The sequence below is a fragment of the Corvus kubaryi genome, unplaced genomic scaffold (genome assembly GCF_017639235.1).
Source record: "Corvus kubaryi isolate FWS band 111438036 unplaced genomic scaffold, C.kubaryi_AGA036_p1.0 split3-73, whole genome shotgun sequence".
NCBI lineage: Eukaryota > Metazoa > Chordata > Aves > Passeriformes > Corvidae > Corvus > Corvus kubaryi.
The window spans coordinates 19,649,500-19,673,236 of NW_024582091.1; the positions used below are offsets into that span (position 1 = coordinate 19,649,500).

A 23,737-nucleotide genomic window follows, 5' to 3' on the forward strand; every position below is an offset into this window, starting at 1 on the left:
CCTTTATTTAAGGATAATTTTTCTGTCTCTTTAATGGTAAATGCTGCAAGTCATAATTTACTGTTGTTCTTGAGAGAAGTTGTATATAATATATAAATCCATTGCATCTCCCCGTTACACAGAATTGCTTGCTGTCTAGCTTTCAATAGCTATAGGACAATTCCATGCTGTGAATAAGTTCTTACTTATTGACTGGATTTTAGTGAGCACAAACTGGAAATCGACAAGAAGATCCTTTTTTTAGGAGTCATTCAGGCAGGCCTCTAAATGAGAGCACGGGTGTGGAGACCCTGGACTTGGCTGGCAGCACCATGACATACTCTTTCCTTTTTTAAGGTCAATATAGGCCATTGGTTTGTAGCTCTTATGGGTGAATTCCAATGCTTTTAAAATTGGCAATTAGTTTGTTTTAGTTCCAGCAGTATGTCAAGGATCTTTGAACACAACTATTTGTATTCTTGATATGCATATAATAAAATGTATTGGAGGATGTGTTCTTACAGTGCAGTAGTTCCGAACCGCATCTACTGCAACCTTAATGCAGAACAAAATATCCAGTAAAACATACGGCTCTCACTCCTAAACCTTCTGTTCCCTGCTGCAAGCACTGAAGCTGCTGTTTCTTGTTGCTGAAGGACTGTTACTGATCCATAAAGTTGACTATCTGAGCAGTTTTAAATTCCCTCCATTTACCAGTGTCCTGAGGTGCCTTTTTTAGATTGCTAAGAACAGACTATGGATTACAACAGCATCTTCTTTTATGTCCATGAAACATATGGCCATAAACCACCATTTATGTCCTTGAGCTTTTGAAAGAAGTTATCCAGAGATGCGATAAATTTGTTTTGAAGCAGAAGTTTTACTGCTTGCTAGGTCAATAGTTTCCAGATACACATTTTCTTGCCCAGCAGTGATGGTAGTCTTCCAACTTGCATTTTTTGACAGTATAGAAGCTAAGTTCTTCTGCATCTCCTGTGCCAACAGGTCCAACTAGCTTTATAGTGAGGACACTAATTCATTTGCATTCTTTGTATGTACACACTTTTCCATTTCCACTTCTCTTAAATTCCCACAGCACTTTGCAGCTGTGAAAAAAAATAGGCTGTTTCTGTAATTTTTTTCAGAGCGAGACAGAGATCTCCTAAGAAGATACTAATTGTTTTTCATGGCCCTCCATCTCATCAACCAGAAAATTTCCTTATGTTGTTCTGAAACAAATAGATTAGTTCCAGGACAATTTCTACCATTGCTATCAAGATATTTAATGCTCCTCCTGATCCAGATATTTGCTTCTCAGTCAACCTGAATGGCTCAGCTTTACTAGCAAATGGCACAGTCATATTTTGTAACACATTTTCAGACACTTGAGAAAATTCAGTGGTCAGCATTTTTTTAACAGAGGTGAAAGACCCTAATACAACTAATGCAAATACATTATCTGCTGAACAACTGATAGATAGGAGGACACCTATAAAATATGTATAAGATGTCAACATCTGTTGCTGCTTCAGACAGTTCTCACTAACTGATTCTTGTACTTTATTGACCGGAACATTAATTTCTCCTGCAAATCTATTTGGATAATAGGATTGTGTTGATCAACAGCTTTCTTATGATACAGTTTTGCACAGACACATCATCTATATTAACAGTACTGACCAAATGGCTAGCTGTGCCATGAATTTTTGTGTATTCGGAACTGAAACCATATATTCTTTCTCAGCTAGAGTAATCTTGGTTTCTTGCCGATCTGTCTATGCTTCTTTTCAGTTATTTCTCCTTGAATTGCAGATGTTTTCATTGTTTCATTGCTTTTATTGATTGTGAATGGTTTAGTGATTGTTTTCGTTACTTTTTCTGTGGTGCTCATTATCTCAATATACTCGTTCTTCCCAAACTGTCAGCTTTCCTTTAAGGGCTACATGAATTTTCAATGAAAATATAGATTCCATTTTACTCTTGTGCAGCAGCGAGGTCTCCTTTTAGGTGCTTAATATCTTCAGTATCTTCCTTAGGCAGCTGCTGGTTAACTTAAGGTTTCATCACATTCTTTGCTCTGTGACCATACTTCACTGTACTCTGTTTTCCCTCGGGATTTATAGATGTGGGAGAAACTGTGGCTATTATTGATGTTCTGTGTTCTACAAAAGTCTTGAAGGATCCTCTTAGGATGCCCTGTGTCTTCTTCCACAAGAGCAGCAATAACTCTTTCATGGATCAGAATAGATGACTTGGTATTTCCAGCTTCATAAACTCTTTTATCAACTGCCCCAAACTGAAGTGTTCTTACCTCATGCAAGTTTGTATTCCCAGTTCTAACAAGCTCTTGTCCATCTGCTTGAATCACTTTCATATGAATGGTCAAGGAAAAACAGTAGGATCAACTGGAATATGAATTCATGTAAGTAGCTGTAATAGTTCTTTTTGCTGCACCTTTTTCCAAGATTTGGTAGGCTTCATTTTTGTTGTGTTCAGCTATTTCTTCTGAGCCTTTCACATTTACACCTGTCTTGTATATGGGATCATCGAGCATCTGCAGTCTTTCTCTAGTGCTGCGAATTGGATTCAGAAGATAAAAAAGCCCTTCCTTATGTATTTCCAGAAGAGAGAATTTCACAAAAAGAAGAATAAAAATCATTGTCAATCTCTGTGACTTTTTCTAATAGTCGATATGATGTATTGCCAGACTCCTTTCAGTGGTGTCCAGCAACAGGATGAGGAGCAGTGACCATAAATCACAACACAAGAAGTTCCACCTCAATATGAGGAAGAACTTCTTTACATTGAGGGTGGCAGAGCCCTGTAACAGGCTGCCTAGGGAGGTCATGCAGTATCCCTCTCTGGAGACATTCAAAACCAACTTGGACAAAGAAAGGTACTATAGTCATAACAGTTTCGTGTTGCACATGACTTAACTGGTTCTAGTGAAGCACTGGCTTTGTCTTTATGCCTGTGTTTTGGAACAAACATGGGCTTCTGCCTGGTACTGCACTGCATAAGCACCAAGCAGCTTGACCCTTGACTTTGGGAAGCTTTGCATTATTACCCAAAACACTCCATATACTGCATCCGGTGCACCTTCTGAGCTAACTTTCCAATTGTTACTGTCTGCTCTGCAGATGAGGAATTGGGGTATTTCTAGATACCTTTCACAAACACCTGACAAGAAACAACTCATCTGTCAGTAGGCTTAACTGAAGGCCCACATGCTGAAAAGTCTTAAGGAATTGTTATCTGAAAAAGACTTGAACTCCTCTGATGTGGCATGTAAGTAAAATTTAATATGGAGGTATGTTGGAGATGGAGGCAGAGATTTTTGGGATCTACTGTTTTCATATTAACTTCACAGATCAGAAAACCGGAACTAAACTCCTAAGAAAATCCAGTGGCAAGATGTTCTAAAGTAGAGCTGCTCTGTGCAATTCTCAAAATAGTATTTTCTCCTACATATTAACACATGTTCCAGTCGTGCTGATTATGACTGGATCACTAATCATTAGATTTGTTTATTTAATTCTCCTCAATGTTCTTCACAATTATGGGATTGGGTAGAGGGTGCTTCATGAGGTGAAGCTGAGAGAAAAGCACTGTTACTGAGCCTCTCTGCAGAGCTGGGTCCTGTGTCCCTGCAAAGATGGCATTTGGAAAAATACACGATGGTGCAGCAGTTGTATCTCAGATGGATGTTCCTCATCACTTTTGCAAATAAGGTTTCTAAAAAGTAACATTAAACCCCGTAACAGGATGATAAAGCACTGATGCCTTAATATCCTAGGATGTAGCGCTCTGGTCCTTATCCTGCAGAGACCTCATCCTTTCCAGCCGTATCTCTTGCCCTAAAATCCTCTTTCCCAATGCTCCCCTGACAGCCCTCCTGACCCCGCCTCGCAGGTGCTCTGCCTACAAACTTAGCGCTACTTAAAGGGCTCACTCAACCAGGCCTTCTCCCTCCAGCCCTCCGGCAGGGCCGTGGTCCCGGCGGGTGGGCAGCGCGGCGGCCCTCGCCTCCCGGGGGCACCGCGGGCTGCGGTAGCGGCCCTCCAGCGCCACGGGAGCGGACGACACCCGGCGCCGGGATCCCGCGGCCCGACCCGCCTCCTCCTCCGGCAGGTGCGGCCCTGCCGGGCCGCCGCTGCGCACTGGGCGGGGCGGGGAAGCTCCTCCCGCTCGGGCACCGGAGCGGCACAGCTGGGACGGCGGCTCTGCGGCGCGGGAGTTGCTTGCCCGCGGCTCGTCCGCCCGCTGCCGTCGGAGCGGAGCGGAGCGGGGCGGAGAGGCGGCGCCGCCACCGCCGTGCGCGGCCCCGGCACCTGCCCGAGGTGAGCGAGCGGCCGGGCCCGAGGCGGCGCCTCGCCGCCCCTGTTACCTAACCGGGACCGGGGCGGGGGGCGGCCGCCGGTCGTGCCCCGCCGCCCCGGCCGCTCAGCAGCGCTGCAGTGGGGAAGGGGGACTCTGACGGGGAAGGGGGGGCCGAGGGGCAGTGTCCCCGTTGCCAGGGAGACGGGTCAAGCGGCAGCTCCGGCCGCCGGGGCGTCCCCGGGCACCGGGCAGCGCTCCCGCCGGCCCTCGGCTCCGCGTAGGAGGCGGCGGGGAGCGGCGGTGGGGGTAGGATGAGCCGGAGCCCGGGGTGGCTCCGGGGCGCCGTGAGTCCCGCTCCCCGCGGGGTTAAGCAGGGACGTGCTCCAGGTGCTCGGCTGGCGGCGGCTCCGCGAAACATGGCTCTGCCGCCGCGACACGGGCGCTGGAAGGCGTCTCGTTACTTGGTGTGAGCCGCGCTCTTGTGAACCTGGACTTGAAGCGACTCGTTTGAGTGACAAAAACAAGCTTTTGCTCCTCTCCGGCGTTTAAACATGCGAGAGATCACAACTGCAAATGATCTAGGCACCGTGATTGCTGGAACGTTGTATCTGCAGCCCTCGCAGTTGAAAAGGTGCTGCTCAGGTGGTTGTAGCTGATGGTGGGGAAGGATTTGGTTCCCGGCAGGAAATTTCCCGTTTGGTCGATCTGGAGCAGTTCTCCTGAGGGAGCGCGGGTCGCTGCGATGCCGCAGGTTGCAGATGGCTCGTTGCTGCCGCTCTCCCAGGCCATCGGTGGAGGCTGCATTCCCCCCGTGGAGCGAGCCCGGCTTGTCTGAGCGGGCTCTGGCGGAGTCGGAGTGACAGCTGATCCATAGCTGTCACACCAAACACTGGGAAGCAGCGGGCTTGGCACCAGACACCACAGTAAAATGTGAAAGAAATGGGATTACGGTTTAAATCTTACCACGGGGAAATAAACTGCAGATGTTGATCCTAGCAAATAGTGTGACTACAGTTTTTAAAGCTTGTCATGATTTTTTCTAATTTTGTAGGGCTAGGAGAAATCTTACAAACGTTTCAAAAGCAAGTTGGGGTTAGTCTTATTTGCGTAAATGTTCATGGCAGCGATTGTTCAGTCATGAAAAGATCAGGAGTAGACCCAGAGGCCACAATCCTGTTAACTGTAGCTCACAGGGTAAAGGAGTGCTGTAGCCTTGCCAGTTCCTGTTGATTCTGGGATCTGCCTGCATGAAGCAGTTGGCAGGGGCAAGGCCGCTGAGACGTGTTCAATTCTTTAGAGTTTTTATCTGAAAACCGTGTTTGCTGTTTAAGTACATCCTACAGAAATCCAGCGATGTTCTGAATAAGTAATACAGTTACCACAGATGCTTAAAAAGCCACCCATATATAGCTACTCCGTCACATCTCTTTGTGTTGTTCAAGTTTACAGATGATTACAAAGAATTTTTTTCTTTACTTTGAAAGTATTCCAGAAAAACTCCTTTAATCTTTTGTCTGCTTTTCAGACTGTGAATAATTTGACGGCATCTGTAAAGTACTTTACAGTTATTATGTACAAAGTACTACACTAGGTATGGGTATTCTGAGAAACTCTTAGAGAATAATAAGCTCTTGACTTAGTAGGACACTAAAAATAATGGAGTTGTACCAATTAACATCTCTTAAGCACATTTTTTTTATTTTTTAGGTGCCTACGGTGTTTATAAAAATACTGTGTTTTATTGTACATACAAGCAGCAAAAGGCCCTGTTAATTCCTGTATAAGCATGCATGGAGAAAATGTACATCTGGGCAGCTATTGAATTAGCAGATGGGAGGAAGATTGTACTCCTAATATTTCAAGAGAGGAAGAAGTTGCCTCAGGATTTCTTTGAAAATGGTCCAGTTAGATTGGCAGGTATACCTTCCATTCAATTCCAAGCAAAAGTGCTCTTAAGGAATGGAATTTTAATATGGAAATTGAAGTGTTGTTTATTTAACACTGTAGCTCAGCACAAACCACACAGAAGATGAGATTGAGCACTGTCTTTACTGTCAAAAAACAATGGGATATTTTAAAAGTAGAGGTGACTATGCAGAAATTTAATTGATACCGTTTTGTGAAAGCGAGCTTGGAAGTGACTGAGCTTCAAATTGGCCCTGAACAAATAGTGTAGAATCTTGCCTTGGACAACTTCTAGTGGAGTTGTAATTTTTCTTCTGTCTGTCTTCTCTGTAAGACAGGACATGAACAACTGTGTTTAAGATGGCAACTCCTGTTAAAAAGTCTGTGTATTGTTAATAGTGTAAGTGAATTTTACCCAGGAGCTGAATTTGAACATAAAAAGAAATTTGAGTAGCATCACAGGAGGTGGTTTTGTTTTGGTTTTTTTCCTTCCTTTTTATTAAGGGGAGCAATAAATTTTGAGTTTATGCTAAGAAGTATGGTTAGAAGATCAGTAGCAGATGGAAATTTATGCTTGCATGGGTCATTTCTTCAGGGGGCACTTAAAAAGTAAAGTGAGTATGATTTGAACAGAGAAAATGCTACGTTCATTTAAAATAATTTTTTTTTTGGTTGTCTGTTTTTGATTCAGAATGTGTTTCTTTTGCCTGAAAAATCAGAAATAGATGTAATGTAGCTTCTGACACTGATGATCAGCTTCTACAAAGCAGCAAAAAAGGAATGTATTTAATAAGAAATTCATGGCACTGCTGTGGTGTTTTTGATCGATTCTGCTGACTGGATTGTGATGAACTTAATGGCCAAAAATGACCGTAATTTAATGCCACACTAGCATGGGGGAAGTGATAGTTATAAATTGAACTAGAAATGGGAATTAGATTAAGTGAAAAATGAAATAATTTAATCACTTGGGTGAGAACAGATGACAGAGTTATTGGGAAAAACTAGCCAAACAAAAATATCATGCAGTGTAATTACACATACCTACAGCAACCACATATTTGTCTCATTTTAATTCTTTTATTGAAAAAGAAAAGTTATCCTTCATATTTCTCATCCATCTGAGACTTTCATATGATACTTGCCAGTGTGTTCTCTGGTCTGAGGACTTCAATTACCCTGATTGCAGGGAGTGGAGGCGAATCTTGTGTTTGTATTTTTCTATCTCTCTACTTTGGAGATAGAGGAACAGTTCCAAAAGGCTAAAAATTACAAGATTTTCCTAAGAAATTATTAAATTTTTATAAACCTGATTTCTAATTTTTTTAACAGTTTATTCCTCACACAAAAAACTGCCAAACCACCCTGGTACTACTAACTGGTAGTAGTAGTATATCCCCTCGCATTTCTTGACTTATCTGATGCTTATACTTAGTAGTGAAAGACATAGGATCCTTGACAGTGATTTCTAAACCCTCAATTCTTTGCGTTCTGGCCTTTTGACCACTGAGGAGATAAAATAAGGTCTGCTGCTCTGGCATTCTGTGTGCATACTATATTGCACAAATGTGTGTTTCTAGATGGGATGCTTTCATTTCCAAGAGATTTTGGAGATTTTACTATCAAATTCTGATTAGTGAAAATAAGTAAAGAGTAGAAACCTTTCACAGGGTCTTTTAAGCAATTGTTTAATTAATGCATTTTTTTAAAATTTTGTCTTGTGTGTGGGTTTTACCCCTGACTGAATTTTGGGCTTTGAACAGTTAGAACCTTCAAATTGAGAAGAAACATACTTAGGAGACTATTTTTCCAGGAGAATTTCTGCTAAGTCTGAAGAAATTTCAGGGACTAGAGGCAACTCTGGGAGGTAGTTGCAAGAGAAGAAAAAGAGGCAATTATGTTGGAGTTCGACAGTTTAAACTGGGAAACCAGGAGAGCTTTGAAACTCCCTGTTCTGGGTGTTCCCCATGTGGACCAGCCACCCCGAATCTGCCTGACTTTTATAGAAAGGCAAATGTCTAATGTAGGCCAGAAAGGAGCTGCAGCAGCTTCTGGGCAGGTGTTAGTTTGTGTTCTAGATTCCACAAAAACGTTTTGTCAAGATTTTATCAGACATGTGTTTTAATTGCACTTTTAACTATGGAAACATTTGGACATAGCTAAGATTCAACACTGAAGTCTGTTACTGGGCTTGCTGTGGACCTGCAGAGTTTGTCTTCTTTTCTGGGGCAGGAATTTTGCACAGACAAGGTACCTGAATTAGGAAACCTTTTGTCTCCATGCTGTCAGTGACAGTGAAGTCACTCAGGGCAGATAGCTTGTGGGAGCTGGGGCAGTACCAAGGGGTCTTTATGCACCTACATATGTTGCTAGATCTTCCAAAACATCTCTCCTTTGGCTCGAGACAAGAAAGATGCTGTTTCAAAAAGTGACATTCCAGTAGTGAATGGCATGCAAATTCCAGTCACACTCATGCCAGTTGGAAGCTATCGACCTTGATATCACCGGATGGATATTGCCCTGTGATGAGAAAGCAATGAAAGATGTAAACGGTTATGAGTAAAATAAATGAGAGGCTTCAGAACGTCCATAATACTTGAGAATGCATGATTTTTCTTCCTCTAAGTTAGGTGACTACTCTGAACAGTTATGTAAATTAAGAATTTGTTCTGCCAAAATTTCTGTAGCAATATGCTGCAGCAGTTTAGAAGAGCTTTAATTGTTGGGAATGAGCTCTGTAGGGGGAAAAATATTGTAAATATTTTGATTCATCAGTACACGAAGGTTAAGGTTGTTCTGGAGTGTCTTTTTCTACTACCATCTGTCTTTGTTTTTCCTGGCAGGAATGATACATATAGTGATGGTGTTTGACAGTATAGATACCGTAATGTTGGAGCCTAATTTACTGTTGTGTTTTCCCTGAATGCTGTGGTTGTTTAGGATGGATCTTAAGATTGTGGTTTTTTTTCCCCTCAGTGATCGAAATTCTTTCAATTTTTTAGCCCTTTGTGCCTCCAGAATAGCCTTTCATTCTAGTCTTCAGTAAGAAACCACTTGAAAAAAATTCTCAGCATCATTAGTTTGGACTACAGGGGGATTTTGTTTTGAAGGTATCATATCTCAGAGTGATTGAGGTCCATTTCTGCAGTGTTGATAAGGCTCAATTTCTGTCCTGTATGTTTTGTTTGTTTTTTTTAAGTGATTGCTTAAGTAAGAAGCATTTCTTAGATTAATAAAAAAATTTGAAGAAGATGTGAGCAAGCTTATGGTCTTATTATGTCTGAAGCATTTTCCATCATGTTTCACTTCAGGTTAAATAAAATAAAAGGGCCACTGCCCTTTGTAAGCTAAACTGTGCCTCTACCTGGCTTGTCAAGACAAAATAGATAAAAACCTGTGGCTGAAGAAATGTCATCAGGATATGTGGAATGTATTTTTTCAGGTTTATTTTTGAAATTTTCTAAAATTGGTATTAATGTTTTTTTTCCTAATATCTACATTTATAAGAGAGTCTCTTGAGTAGTAGTTTTTTCCTGATCTAATACAGATTTTAAAATTATGTCTTTAAAGCAATAAGAAGAAGGTTCTCCCTTTGAGGGTATACATCTTCTGTGGTTTTTGCCTTTTCTCTGTTAGTTTTGAAAGCCCCCTTTCAGTCAGTGACCTATCTTTTAGTCGCATAAAACAAAAAAAAAGAAAGAACTGAGGTGATGTTTTTAGAACAGAACTAGGACTTTGACTTTAGTGAACTGTGAAGATCGAAATAGAGGTCTCGAGAGCAAGGCTGAACTGAAGTGCTGTCTTCTTGAGGGGATCACAATACTTGTTTTGTGGGTTTGGTATATTCCTTAGCTGAACTTCCTTTTTTTCACTTTTTCCTTTTCCATAGAAAACTCAGGCAAACAAACAGGAAGGGAGCAGAATTCCTTTCTGGCAGGGCCTTAGTGCATCAGCACTGCAGAGTGCACTGGAGAGTGTGCTATCCCCCCTGCTGTGCTGAGCTTCCTATCCTTGGTGAGGTTACATTAAAGTACACTGGGCGTTTCTTGTGTTCTGTGGTGACTTTTGCATACAAATGTAGCTGCTGTGTTTCCATGTAGGGAAAGGATGTAGCAAATTGAATGACGACAATTCAACTGAAGTCTTGTCCATTTACATTTCATGTATGTGGCTCCATCCTCCAAACACACTCACAGAATTGCAAAAACGTAGGTGTTGTCGAAATGTAAATAGAAGAACTAGATGTGCTTTGCTTGCTTAGGGAGGATAACTATGAATGGAGGTGAAACAGAAAGAGGAATTCAGCATTAGAGTGCAAGTCAAACTCCAAAATGTTTCCATAGCCAGGGCTGGCTACCTAATACAGGAGGAAGCTCTCCTGGACCAGTGTGACTGGATCCTCAATTATATATTCAGTTTGAATCATGCCATTTCATTTTTTTAATTTTTCTTTTCTTTTTTTTTCTTTTATTAGATTTGTTCAATTTCTTTAAGACCTTTTGATCAGGTCCATCATTCACAATGTCATCAGATTCCATGCTTCACATCTTTGGATGCAAGTGGCAGCAGACAAGAACAAGTCATACACAAAATTAGTGCAGTTTATATTTCTTGCAGCTGTTCACATTTCCCTAGGATTCCAAATCCACCGGAGTGCAACTCTACCTTAAAGGCTGGAAAGCTGCTAGAAAGGGTGTTTGAAATTACTGTCTTTGCTAATTAGAACTAACTCTTGCACTATGGACTTGCATTGATTTTTAGTGGTGTTGCTGGGTAGGTGAAGAGAATTAAGGCTCTAGTAACAGAACCTTGTTAGTTGTAATTTCTGGCAGTTTAAGACATAAATACCTCCAGCTTTCCACCTCCTTCTGCACGTATTGCAGAGCTGGAGGAGTGGAACAAGTGCCTGAATTTTGTCTGGTTGAAGGCACTATTGTGGGATGTCAGTATGAGTTTACACCATGACACCAGTGGCAACACAAGTGTCACCTGTACTCTGAGGCAATAGTATGTGGCAGAGCATGGGGCATACAGGGTCGGGGAGCTGAGGCATCTTCAGTGTCACAGATTGATTCTGTGAGTTCCACATTATGTTTCTGCGTTTTTTCTTGTCACTGGTCTGTGTACTGTGAGTGACGAAAATTGTTGTTGGAAACCCAAGGAGTGAATTTTCATAGGCTGTGTCTTTAGTTCATAATGTATTTATCCTTTGGCCCAGGTAGTGAGGGGGATTACTGTGTGATCACCAAAGAGCCTTAAACAAACCAGATCAAGCCCCGAACACCTAAAAAGAGAAGGAAAAGAAAAAAAGTGGTAGTATAGCTACAGTGATGTAAAGATATACGAGAGAATGGTGGGGTTTTGTTTGTTTGAGTTTTTTTTTAGTCTTATTGTTGCTGTTGGTTTGTTTTTTTTCCTCTGGGCTAGTTGGTATAGTCTGTGGGGTGGGGGGGAGTGGGGAAGTATGAACAGAAGTGTTTCTTTTGCTTAGACCTGAAGAAGGCACAGAACTCTAAACACTTGCCTGTTCTTTTTCTAATTCAACATCTGCTCCTAATTAAAGTCACAGATTAAAAATTATTTAACATCTTAATTTTAGGAATTTTTCCTTGAAACAGCAGTTTTTCTCCAAGTAAAGAAAAAATAGTTTTTCAGACTAAGGAGTGCTAAGGAGTGGTTGAAGAAAACCTTGAACTGTAAATTCAGAACCTTCTATAGGAAGGGAAAAGAAAGCCCCTCTATCTGTTGTCAACTAAGATTATTTTCCATCTGTTTATCTCTGTTACACACATTTGAAAACTGTCAGAAGAACCAGACTTTATCAGAAAATTCCATCTAATGAGTTTATGACACCTTATGCATCTTGTTTTGACACAAGATGTTCTGCAGCAGTACTGGCTTGAGATACTCCTGATCTCTGTCCTCCTGCTGCAGCTTATTGCTCATGTGTTTTGCTGGCATCAATGTTCATGGAGGGGTATTGGGGATAAAAAGTGAAAAATAAACCAGCCTCCCCCAAAAAATTAAAGGCAACCCCACAGAAGTCTCTCGTACACTCTTAAACCAAGTCAGGCAAAAGAAGGAAGTATAGAAGCCAGCACTGCTGCTGAACTTGTACCCATTCTATCTTAAGAGAAAGTTGCTTTGACCTGTAATGAATATATGCAGACTAGAGAAAGGCATGTGGACTGTAAGTGCTTAGTTTTCTTTCATATAGTCAGGGGTAAAAGGTGTTAAAACAGTGGGTTTATTTAGCAATTTCTGGCACTGATTGGTAGTAAGCAAATGTTTACACTGCAGCTTGCCATAAATAAACAGAAGGGTGTTTGGAAACCCTGACCAGCTTTTGTGTAGGCGAGAGCAGTCATAACAAACTGGTTCTGTGAGAAACTGAAAACAAATAAAAGATGGGCTGTTATTCATGGTTTGCAAAGGGAGAAGAGACTGTGAACAAAAGTAGTAAGTAATTTTCAAATACTGAAAAACATTGTTTGTGAACCTGGAATAAATTTCAGTAACATTTCATGTTCTCCTGTTTTCAGTCTTTAGAAAACATAAAGAAGAGAAGGGCAAATGATTTTAACCAACTCCAGCCACAGAGAAGGGTGAAAATCTTCAGCTCCATTCAATACTGATGTGAGTCTTTTATATCTCCCCAAGGTATTTCCAAGAACATTTCCTACCTGTTTCTGAGTGTTAGAAATCTTGCAGTCACTTAAAATGTTGTAGTTAACTAAAGAAAAGAATTCTTTCAAAAATCCCCTAACAAACCTTTTCCTACAAGGAAAGCTCTTCTTTTAGTACTTAATGAGATTATTACCTACTACAAGGAAGTTATTTTCCTTATTGTTTTGTGTTCTTGGGATTTTTTTCAGTGTAACATTACTGTATAAAGGGGTAGGTAAGCAATAATCAGATAAGTAGAGCATTTCCAGTTACGTAGTTGAAGGGTGGATTTATGGGGCTTTTTAAAGTAGTTGTTAAATGGTACCAAACCCCAAAATCAATATTCTATTTTTATTTTATACTGACACATAGTTTTTGTGATTGAGTAATGTTCAAGTATCTTAGTACCTGATAACTCATACTGACTTTTTTGCAACTTTTTTAGTGGTTTTCATGCAACCACAGCAATGTACCAAAGAATCTCTAGCCTTAAAAGATAGACTAGACTCAGACTAGAAATGGAGCTGATGAAATGGTAATAAAAATCGTGGCTAAGGCTGAACCTTTTTCTTAGTTATTCTCTGTGTGGAGTGGAAACGTGTCTTCAGCAATCTTATGGTCTTCACGGAGAATCTCTTGGTTGTAGGGTTCCACTGGAACCAAGCAGGCGGGGAAATGGTATTAATAGCTCAAATGTGTTTGTGACTGTGATGGTAGTGAAAAGAAGTATGTTTTACAGAAGAGACAAAACCTTCCATATAAACTGTCATTAGGGCATACAAGTTGACTGTGCGGTGTAGAGATACGCGCTTAGCTCTGAACAAAGTAGCTAAACATGTAGGAGCACTATTTGTGGTGTAGTGTTTTATGTGAGTAATGTGTTGAGAAATTACTTGTATGTCTGCAGGTCTCTGCATTGGGCTATGTTGAATGCAGGTCAGTAAATTCCAGTCCAGATTTAGAAACTTTATTCTCCTTCTCTGTGAGAAATAGACTGCAAAGACCACACTTAGATGGTAATAAATTGGGGAAGCTATTGAGTTCTAATAGTATTGCTGCATTGGATTTTGATTCATCTTTGAGAAGGTTTTGTATTGCCAGTATCACTTACTGAAGGAATTTCATAAATAGCTTTTAGTTGTAGTTAGTGTGCAGATTGTGCTCTTTTTCTCCTGAAAATGGGTGACAAGAGTCTTTATTTGATTATCTTGAAATTGGTATAAATACAGAGGTAAAAACTTGCATTTGTTTTTCAAATATAACTGAGAATTAGCCTGAGAGCAAGCTAGTGGTGAAGCCAGTCCTAGTGGTGATGCAAGAGCTTCTATATGCTCAGTGACTGGCAACACTGTCAGATCTACAAGTTAAAGTGCTTGCAAGGTGGGGAGAGATCTTTCAGAATTTATTTATTTATCTATTTATTTGTTTATTGGAGATCAGTTGTCTCCTGATTAAATGGGGGTGACTGTAGTGTTGCCAGGTGAATTAATAAACCTGGCCAAAGTAGTCCTGCACTTCTTGGCTGCATTAGGCATCTTACTGTCCAAAGACAGAAAAGAAGGAGTGATTGTGTGTTTAGAGTGCTGGATCATGTACAATCCAATGGCGCAGCTCCTTGGCAAGGTGAGGAGCAGTCTGTCCCCTGCAAATTCTCTGATTCAAATCCAGCTTCTTTTGTGTGCCATTTGGTAAAGAGAAATCAAACACAATTTAATTATCCTTTTAGTCCTTGGATGTATCTGCAGTATCCTTGGGCTTGGCCACTGGAGGGGATGAGTGGGTGCTTCAGGCCATCTTTATGCCAGTCAGCAGTTTTTGGGCCAGTGTGTCTCTGTTCCCAGCTCAAGACATTGATGAATAGCTTCTACTTGTTCTATCATTGAATGGCTTTAAATCTTAGCATTGTCATTCCCAAGCATTCAAAGTCTAAAAGTCAGTTCCCAGACATCAGTAATCACATAAATTCAGACACTCCTCAGTAGAAGTCATAAACCTGGTGTTAGATTATGTTTTCAAGCTTCTCTCAGTAATCTTCAGCCCTATAAACTTTATTCTTTTTTGTGAGGTGAGAGCTTCAGGCACAGTTTTGTTCCAGGAGGTACATTTGGTGGCAGGGAAGGAAACCATCATGACTGGTTTATTTTGACTATTTTGCACATTAAAATGTGTTTCTGATCATGGCTTACCTGTGATTGCAACAAAACTATTCTCTGGAGTTAGAGCCTGAGTTGGCATTTTCCTTCCTAAGTCAGTCTGTGTCAAATTTTGATTTAGAAATTCAGTTGATTTTAGGGATCATGCTGTCCCACTGATTCTTCTAGAGGTGTAGTAACAGTGGTATATTTAAATTTTATTATTTGCTATGGTCCAAATGTAAAAGCAACCTAGGTAGCTTCCATGTGGGTTAGAGGCTGGGAATCTAAACTAATGAAAAAGTAGCTAGAGTAATGTGGAAGTGTTGTGATACAGCATAAAAGTCAGAATAATATAGTAAAATACAGTAATTCAGATTTCTCCTGAGCAAGTAAACTTTTCAAAAATTTTGCAAAGTGTCTAATATAAAATATTATTGTTTTGTTGGACATAGGCAGTTTAATTTCATCACAATTCCTTTACAGAGTGGATTGTCCCTTTTATGTCTGCAAATGTTGCTTTTGCTTGTTTAAAAGTTCATAGCAGCTGGAATCAAATGCTTTACTCTCAAACGAGTGATTATTAAGAAGTTAATCTCTGATCATGCTGGTACCAGCAATATTTAATGTCTTTTAAATGATTAAAAATGCTAATATGAGATCTTGTAGATAAAGTGCACAGTTAAAGCAATTAACAGCATAAGATCTAGTCAAATGTATTTTTGATGTAAGTTCTTTTCCACTACCAAAAAAATCCCAAACCAGCCAACACTGAAGTGAAAAAAAAAAACCCCAAACCTCTGTAATACAAGCTTGATAACTCTGTGCTCTGCTAAAAAGATTGTGGATCTTTCAATTTTAGTTAGAGATTTGACTTCTTCAAGTACTTCAATAACATTTTTAGGAATGAAGGAACTATTTTGGCCTTACACATGTCCATGAAGAAGAGATTTGGAGGAAAAAACTTCTTCAGGGCTGTCTTGTAGAGTTTTGTTGTTACCATATCCAGGAAAATCTTAATTGTTTTCTGGGATATGGTAATAACAGTAATAGGCCACTATTGTCCCTTTGGTAATTCATGGTTTCCTTTTGTTTTGATTTTCTTCTCTACCTGGCAGTGTAGTTTAGATAGAGATGTTCATTGTAGCCTCTAGGAGCTGTGGCTTTCCCAGACATAGTTAGCAGAATTATCTTTCAAGAAGGCTTCTTAGTATGACTCAATTTTGATATATACTAATTTGTTGCCTTAACTTTTGACTCTCAGAAGCATTACATTTAAAAGCAAAAATTTTAGTGATTGTTGGAAATTTATTCCAGGTGCTTTTAATTGCTTGGATTTCTTTTGATTGATGACCATCTGCTGGAAAATTTTGAAAATACCCTCACTGAAACTTAGTTAAAGAAAATAAATTCTTTTGTTCTTTGTCAGGAGTCACTCAGGGCTCAACTTACTTTCTGGAATAGGAATGTCTAATGCCACTTGAGATACTGATCCAGAAGGGACTGGGTGTCCTGTGTCATCTTTCTCATATCCCCAGGAAGATGGCTTAGATACTCTATGGGGTCTGAAATAACAGTACATTTCTGTATATTATCAATTGAATTAAAGTATTAATTGAGTTTAATTGGAAAAAATTTTTAAAAAGTGAGTGCATGAATTGCTTACAAAGTATTATTTTTGTTTATCAAGTGAAATAATCAGCAAACTTCACATAGACAGTAGTTGCACTTGCATTGCTACCAAGTTTTCCTATCCTAAAAAAAAAATAAAAAAGAAAAAAATACTTGCTTATGACAAAAGAAGTGTTTAGTGCCACGGGACATTTGGTTTGGATTGGTATTATTTCTAGACAGGCGTTAAAAGGATTTCTAGGCAGTTCCAATAAATGGAAAAGACTGAACTTCATAAATGTGCCCTGCTGGGACACCTAACAGAGATGTGGAGGCATGTGCATTTGCTATGGTTTTGTTAGAATTTCCCCCTTTTGCCCCTTCTGTTTCCTTTTATGAGATAAAATGTCTTCAGGAAGATTGGAATGTGGAATAAATAGGTCATATGGGACTAATATGCTCTTGCATGCATGCACTGAGAAGACGTTCATAGTCTTCACAGCCGAATCACACAAAGCACAGAATTGTCTAGGTTGGAAGGACCTCTTGACATAATTTACTCAACCCCCCCAATTTAAGCAGGGCCAGCTAGATCAGATTCTCCAGGACGGTGTCCAGAGGTGTTTTGAATGTCTCCAAGAATGAAGATCGACAAGCTCTCTGGGCAATCTGTTCTGATGCTTAGCCATCCTCACAGTAAAAATCATTTTCTAATGTTCACCAGGAATTCCATGTCTGTTAATTCATGCCCATTAAGTTGTAGAAGAAACCGTGTTTTAACTTGAATTATAAGTAGCTATTTGTAGCATTTAGAGGCTTTTAACAAGGTAATTGTTGCCCTTGAAATTGAAAAATAAATGTTATTTTTGAAACAAGGAAACAAATGTTCCTAGAGCCTTTTCTTTTTTTTTTTTTTTTTTTTCCTCCTCATCACTGTTTAGCTTTCTCAAATATAGTGTGATTCTAGTGATTGGCATTCAATTCACAAACTTCAGTTAGGCATGTAGGTCTGTCTCCATGAATCACCTGATATTTGGTGCTAGGGGCAGTATTCACAAACCCTAGAGACTTGCTGAGCTTACCAGTTTAATGTCTGGGTAGTGATAGATGCTTCAGAACAAAGACTCAACAAGCTGTAAGTTGTTTGCATGTATATAAAGGGAAGAACAATATGTCAATTTAACCACTAGAAAAAAAAAATCAAACGTATACAAGTTTTAAATTCTTCACTTCTGCAAGTAAGCACCTAAGTGTAGCCTTATGCAGTCCTTTATAAGTGCCTACCTACATCACAATGCCCTTGAGAATTTAAACAGCAACTTGTTTAAAAAAAAGTTTGTACTTTTCTTTTGAAATTTAGGTTCTGGTTTGTTTTTTTGTTTGTTTGTTTGGGTTTTTTTGGTTTTTTTTTGTTTTTTTGTGGTTTTCTTTTGGGGTTTTTTGTGTTTGTTTACATAATCTAAGGAGTGTTGATGCTCCATTCACCTAAAAAAGGATCTGAGTCTGTCTTTAAATCTGTATATACCCAAAGGATTTAAAGTATGAATTCCTGGATTCTCTGAAAAGCAGAAAGTAGAGCATGTTCAAATCTGATGTTTTCAAACAAGAACTCATGTTTCTCTAGTAACCTATTTGATAGAGCTTAATTAGAGTAATATTTTACTTTAGTATGAAGTATTTCCTTAAACTGAGTTTCTTAAGACATGTTGTCAAAGTTATGACTCCCACTACAAATACATCATATGCATCTTCACACTGAGTTTTTTCAGACTGTATTTCCTGTCACCTCCCCTACCTACCTGTCCCTTCTGCTCTGAGAGGAATTTTTATTTGTTGGATTGACACTGGGTATTAATGACAGAGCTCAATATCAGAACATTTTCTAGGTAGCTGGTCTGGAACATTGAATAAAGTCTGTGTTAGAAGTGGAACATATGTTGAGTAAAGAATGAGAGAAAAAAGATCTCCTGTTTCAGTAAAATACTCTAGTATGAAATCTAGATTCTGGATGAATCCTTGGAGAGAAAGAATCCACAAACTCTATCATCAACGTGGGCAGGGCATTCAGCTGTTTTCCGGCATAAGAGGTCAGGTGTCCTGATGTTTTTCCCTTGTGTTCCCAGCAGATATGTGAACCACAGAATCCTCTGGTAGGAACTGTACCATTCCCAACTGTCCTAATGCTTCAAAAGCTCACAGGCTAGCAGGCTGTACTCACAGGGAGCAGGGAGAAGGCCACAGTTCCCTAAGTAAATCTGCCCCTGATATCCCTCTTGAGTTGAGAGCATTTTTCCTTCTAGTGGTGTGGTAAGAGTTTTCTCCTTTATCCAGGTAAGGTTTGTACAGTCTTGTGTGTATAGCAAAGCTCCTGATGTTTTTTGTCTATGGGTGCAAAAAAAAAAATCTATCTGACATCTTCAGTGCTGCTTTGCATATCCCAGACCAGGCTTATCTGTGTACTCCTCTAGCTAGGCTAGTTAAGATTATAGAGGTAGCAGTGACTATATAAACAAGTTGCAGACAGTGAATATAAGAAATAGTGGTCTTACAGTAACAAAATATGTACATGATGGAAACTCTGTCTTTCCTAAAATACAAGTGGTTTTTTTGATCTGCAGAAGGCAGTGTAAAACAGGGTAAAGAGCTAGAGGAGAGATAACTGTGAAGGCTTCACTGCTTATGGCTTTTGTGATTGCAGTGTGCAATAGAACTTGGAGACGGGCAACCCTCTCCATTCTCTCCCACTACTTCTCACCCACAAACAGAATTTGTCTGTAAGTCTTATTTATTCTGGTCATCTAATTAGTTGTGATTTTCTCTTTCAATCTAAATTTCTTTAATGCTTAAATCACATATATCTTTTCAGTAAGGAAGTGTTTCAATTGATCCGAGTTTGTTGTACGGAAAAGGTCTAAATTAGGTGGATCTACTTCGGAGCTCTAGCTAACTTCAAGTCCTGTCACTCCTACTTAAACTTCTAAGTCAATTATGAAAAGCTACATAGTAGAAATTCCTTTTATACTTGAAGCGCCTTGCAGCTAAATAGTAATACAGGCATCCCTGTAATACAAGAGTTTATGCTGGAATGGCATTAGCCAGGCTTTTAGAAGTTTTGATGCAATTTAAGTGTAGAAAAAGGGCCCTAAGGGAGTTCAAACATTCAGGTTTAAAGAAATGATGGAATTAGGAATACCTGTGCCTCTTCTTGTAGTAAGCTGATTGTAGGGAACTTCAGTTCGGGTATTGGAGAACTTAGCTTTTTGCCTTTTCTAGCATTCTTAGTTTCATGAGCATGTAACCCTTTAACACTTTTAAAAAGGTAAACTAAAGAAAAAATCTGGAACAGCTGTACTGACTGCATGGAACAGCAGTATGATTGGAACCATTAGCCCTAAGATCACTAAGTAAACTGTCAGGAATTATTCACTATAATCCATCACAATCAGCAGAAAGTGAAAGCAAATGTTCTGCAGCTGTTTCTCCACAAAAAAAAGGTGCAAAACTTGGTGATCTTGATTTCTAGTCTAAAATCTAGATGAAATGGGCTTTAACAGACATTGATTATTTTAGTTGCTTTCTTCTAAATCTGATGGTTTTGTCACACGCACATTTTAGTCCAGGATCTTCCCTGCCCTTGGCTCTTTGTCTTTCTTCTGTATGTTTTCCCAGTCTGTGCTCCTGAGCATTCAGTCTTCTTGTCCAGCAATTAGAATTATTCCCTGATGCCCTCTGGCTTCTCTTCCTGCGATTGCGCTGTAGAAAAATGCATGCTCTCTGATCTGTTTTCCCAGATACTCATCTGATTTTTAGATTGTGTACGATTCCACTGTTTCCCCTTCCCCTTTGCAAAAGAGGAAACCCAAGAAATAACTGTAGCTGGGCTTTATCACCAGCTTCCTCCATATTGTTTTTGTTTCCTCTTCCTACTTATTTCCCACTTGTCATCTCCCTCTTGGCCTCATCAAAATGTGTTTCATCATCAAGACGAATGACACTCTGTCCAATTTGCTTAAAGCTGTCAGAAATCTTTTAATGCCTGTTTCTCTTAACAGAAAGGTGTTTGCAACTATCTTTGTTCTCTTACATTGAAGAGTGGAGGAATAGTCCATAAGCCAATAATGTGTTTAGTTCTGGGGTCCTCAACACAAGGAATGGTGACTTGTTAGAAGGGGTCCAGAGAAGGATCGCAAAGATGGTCAAAGGGCTGGAGCACCCTTCCCACAGAGACAGGCTGAGACAGTTGGGATTGTTCAGCCTGGAGAATAACTTGGAGCCCGGCCTCACAGTGGCCATCCAGCACTTAAAGGGGCCTTATAAAAAGGAGGGAGACTGACTTACATGGGCAGGTAATGATAGGACAAGGGGAATGGTTTTACAGGGTTTAGGTGAGATGTCAGGAAGTAATCCTTTATTTGGAGGACAGAGAGGTACTGGAACAGGTTGCCCAGAGAAGCTATGGATGCCCCATTCCTGGAAGTGTTCAAGGCCAAGTTGGATGGGACTTTGACCAGCCCGGTCTAATGGACCCTGCCCATGGGATGGGGGCTGGAACTAGATGATCTTTAAGGGCCCTTTTAACCCAATCCATTCTATGATTCTTTGATTCTATATGGGGTAAAATTGATAGTGATTTTAGTAATCAGTTACTCTATAAGTTGAATATTTTGTCAAAATAGAAACATGGAGGTCAGAAACCTGTTGCAGTGTTTTGATGTTTATAGAATTGCTGTGTAGCTGTACTGTTAGGTACAGACATTTTTTTTCCTCTGATTCCTGAAATTGAAAGCACCCATTGGACACAGAGCATATATTTTATGTTATTGTAATTATGCTGTAAGAAAAAATCCACTCTTTGAAATACTGTCACTGTCCTGGAGGTACAGGTTATATTGAAGTATAGTTCTGCCACCCTGTGGCTACTGAAGGCCGTTCTTAGAAGGTACATGTTTACTTAACTGCTGGTAGTCACAGCCTTTTACTTTTAACATCATGAATGCTATTTCACGGAGAAAGTTGGAGTGCTCTTGCAGGTCCTGTAGAGATGTATGAACTCTCCATGATTTTATTGAAATATATAAATACTTGTTCACTGGAAAAGGTTTTAAACTAAAAGAGAGCGGGCTTAGTTTAGATTTTAGGAAGAAATTCTTTACTCAGAGGGTGATGAAGCACTGGAGCAGGTTGCCCAGGGATGTTGTGGATGCCCCATCTGTGGAAGTGTTCAAGGCCAAGTTGGATGGGGCCCTGAGCAACCTGATCTAGTGAGTGACAACCCTGTCCCTGGCAGGTGGTTGGCACCTAGATAATTTTTAAGGTCTCTTCCAACCCAAACCATTCTATGATTTTGAAAAAATCATGACAAATTTTCTAGGAAAAAAAAGCTTGGATTTGAAGAACAGGGTGTTCTTGTTGCTTTTTTTATCAAATGAAAATGCGAATCAAATTCCAAAAGAACACTCAGTTACAAGATACTCAAATCACCTTATATTTTATTTTTGTTCCGTGAAGTCTACAGGAAAAATCTTGAAAGCATAGTTTTGCAAAGTAACTGAAGATTTTGGTTCATGCCAGCAGCAGAATGCCTTAAAGCTGAAATACCAGATAGCTTTCAACTTGTCCTTATAATGACCGTGAACTCAATGTATGGATTAGATACTTCATTTTGAGAATAATTGTTAAGCCTATGTAAATATAAATGTAAAAGCATGTTTGTTGCCTAACTTTAAGAAAGATGAGAAAATAAGTTTATAGAAAAATAGAATAGTTTGGATTGGAAGAGACCCTTGAAGGTCATCTAGTCCAGTCCCCTGCCATGAGCTGAGATTTCTTCAATGAGATCAGGGTCAAGTTGTAATATTGTTCTCCCAACTACAAAAAATGGATCAGCTGCAAGTTATGTCCTGCTCCTTTCAGCAGGTGAGTAATTAGTATCATAGCTTAAATGATAGCAACAATTAGTGCTCTGAAAAGCTAAGATGATAGTGCACAAAGATATGTTACTACAGTTGTATAAAACTGTTATCTTTTTTCAAATGAAATATGTGGAACTGTGTGCACACAGCCTGGAAGCAAACCTCATCTTCAAAGTCATCAAACTTCACCTGTGTAGTTTCCAGTAGAGTTACATGATTCTATATGTTTTTATCACTAGAATGCAACAAGCTCTTTCTCAGGTGGTAGTTTAGGTAAAATATGCCTTAAGTTACACAGATGACCATGAACCTTGCTTTTTATTTTATCTGAATGTGTATTCAGAAAAAATGTCCAGAATACTGATGTATTGAGATATGTAGAAGACATAATGCCACAAAGAAGATATAAAGACATAAAGATGTTGTTCTACTCGTACAGCCTTTACCCCTGTAATTTCATTTTATATTTTTTGTGGTTTAAGATCTTAATTATTCTGTGAAGTCAGATAGCAATTTGGTAGTAATAGAAAATAAACCTCATTATTCTAATTGACGATAGCTGATGGCCTGAAGATAGCAATGATCTTTCCAGTTTCACAAGAAAATAATTTGTAATTAATCAGAAGACTATAAAACTTTGAATTTTTTACGGTTTTATTCTATATTTATTTTGCTGAATTTTTTCTTGAGGTGTTTTTACTGACTTCTGTTTTCCCAAACAAATCCAGATTTTCAATTTTTTTATTCCCTTAATATTGTAATTTACATTAAGTCTAAGGGTTTTTTTTCAGTACTATGAATGCTTTTTCTTGAAAGTCACTGTATTGAGGCACTAAATTAGTTGAGCAACTTGTGTTTGAGCTGAGTGATGGTTTCACTGACAACATTGGGCAGTGGCAGAGTTTTTCTCACACTTGACATTCTTGAACATTTTTTATGGAATGAGAAAAATATTTCAATTCTCAAAGATCTCAATGAAAAAGGGAAAAAGTAGTGTCTCCCAGGCATAAAAGTGTGCTAGTATACTCAGAAGGGCAGGTTTGCAGTCAAACTTTAAAGCTGTTTCCAGGTGTTTTCCTTTCGACAAATTAATTTGGCAGAGATGTGATTAAAAAAAAATAGAAGATAATGTCCTTTATTTTCTGTGAATAGTAAACTCTTATTTTTGTTTCTGAAGAGACCCTTACTTTGAGAGAAGGTGAAGTACGGCTT

General features: G+C 39.4%; 1 protein-coding gene and 1 pseudogene across 6 annotated transcripts in view; one reads left to right on the forward strand and one right to left on the reverse strand.

The window, feature by feature from the left end:
- Window positions 1-29: 29 nt before the first annotated feature.
- LOC121659089 lies at window positions 30-3,553 on the reverse strand (annotated as a pseudogene).
- A 625-nt stretch (window positions 3,554-4,178) lies between these two features.
- The window catches only part of KLHL32 (kelch like family member 32), a 122,536-nt gene continuing 102,977 nt past the window's right edge, over window positions 4,179-23,737 (forward strand). For 2 of the 6 annotated variants that reach the window (XM_042016602.1, XM_042016607.1), the window contains exons 1-2: window positions 4,184-4,319; window positions 12,747-12,840. The gene's annotated coding sequence lies outside the window, so the exon portion shown is untranslated. Of the gene's footprint in view, window positions 4,320-12,746; window positions 12,865-23,737 lie in introns of all 6 variants that reach the window. The other 4 variants (XM_042016608.1, XR_006014122.1, XM_042016604.1 and 1 more) reach the window with 4 other exon arrangements.